Here is a 1,740-nt window from a genome sequence, read left to right on the forward strand (position 1 = left end):
CAAAAAACAAGTGGGCCATGGCCCTAAGTTTGTGTTTGAGCGGGGAGGCTCTCAAGGTCTTTGGTCGTCTGTCGCCAGAAGAGGCTCTCGATTATGAGAAAACCAAGTTGGCGCTACTGCAACGATTTCGTTTCACGGCGGAGGGCTACCGTGAAAAATTCCGACACAGCAAGCCACAAGATGGTGAAACGGGCGTGCAGTACGCAACGAGGCTAACAAGCTTCTTCGACAGATGGGTTGAGATGTCGAAAACAGAAAAGGAATACTCATCAGTTCGGAATCATAGTAGCGGAGCAATTTATAAACAACTGTGATGATAAGGTGGCGCTATTTTTGCGAGAGAAAAACTGCCGTAAGCTTGAAGAGATAGCTGAAGCGGCCGATAATTTCTTAGAAGCTCAGCGACAGTCAAACTTGCTTGTTTTCCGTGACAAAGGGGAGAACACTCCTGCAGGAAAAAGCGGTAATTCAACTTCGAAGGCTTCCACTCGATGTTTTGTGTGTGACAAGACCGGTCACAGAGCTTCAGAATGCCGCGCTCGGACAAGGCAACCATACTGTGGGTATTGTCGTAAAACTGGGCACGACACCCAAGCGTGTACCAAGATACCCAGCACTACCCGGAAAGCCTCATGTATATGGTCGCAAAGGGAGAACCGCATCACTCATCCAGGCGGGCTTCCAGCAGCTGTGACCGGCACCCGGCCCGTTCCGAAGATCACCGCCAACTTGGCAATGGGCGAAGAGAGTCGTTTCAGTGGCAGGAAGAAGCCTATCGTCGCCGAGAGGTTACTGGGAACGGTGAAGTGGTTTAATATCAAGGACGGCTATGGCTTCATCAATCGCAACGACACTCACGAGGACATCTTCGTCCACCAGACGGCCATCACGTGCAACAACCCACGGAAGCTGCTGCGCAGCGTTGGCGAAGGTGAGACCGTCGAGTTTGACGTCGTGGTCGGCGATAAGGGCTGCGAGGCAGCCAATGTGACCGGACCCGATGGTGAGCCTGTTCAGGGTAGCCCGTACGCGGCCAACAGGCGCCCGTTCCGACCCCACTGGATTCCACGTCGCAATCAACGAAGGTGCGGGCCGGCGTCAAGGCGTGGCCGAGGGGAAGATCGAAAGGAGGAAGCAGGAAACCGAGACTCATCGCGATCACTGCCACCACACCAGGACCAGAACGACCCGGCTCATAAACGGTGGATCACGGACGGCGTGGGAAGGCCCTACCCTTGGCGAAGATTGCTAACGCAACTCGACCCGAGACCAAGAGGCAGCTGTGATCGTTCCTGGGATTAGCAGGATACTACCGCGATTTAATACCCCGATATGCCGAAAAGGCCTAGCCTTTAACGGAAGCCCCGCCGTGGTGGTCTAGTGGCTAAGGTACTCGGCTGCTGACCCGTAGGTCGCGGGTTCAAATCCCGGCTGCGGCGGCTGCATTTCTGATGGAGGCAGAAATGTTGTAGGCCCGTGTGCTCAGATTTGGGCACAGTTAAAAAACCCCAGGTGGTCGAAATTTCCGGAGCCTTCCACTACGGCGTCTCTCATAATCATATGGTGGTTTTGGGACGTTAAACCTCACAAATCAATCAAATCAGCCTTTAACGGAATTAACCAAGAAAAGGGAGAAGAACAAGATCTGCTGGAACCAAGAAAGAGAAGTGGCTTTTGAGACACTGAAGCAGGCCCTCTCATCAGGACCAATAGTACGAGCTCCTGATCCGAAACGCACAT

At 53.4% G+C, this 1,740-nt stretch overlaps 1 pseudogene; it reads left to right on the forward strand.

The window, feature by feature from the left end:
- The first annotated feature begins 735 nt into the window (after positions 1-735).
- Positions 736-1,302, forward strand: LOC142786659 (Y-box-binding protein 1 pseudogene; annotated as a pseudogene).
- Positions 1,303-1,740: the final 438 nt, after the last annotated feature.

This window comes from Rhipicephalus microplus, unplaced genomic scaffold (assembly GCF_043290135.1).
Source record: "Rhipicephalus microplus isolate Deutch F79 unplaced genomic scaffold, USDA_Rmic scaffold_27, whole genome shotgun sequence".
Lineage (NCBI taxonomy): Eukaryota > Metazoa > Arthropoda > Arachnida > Ixodida > Ixodidae > Rhipicephalus > Rhipicephalus microplus.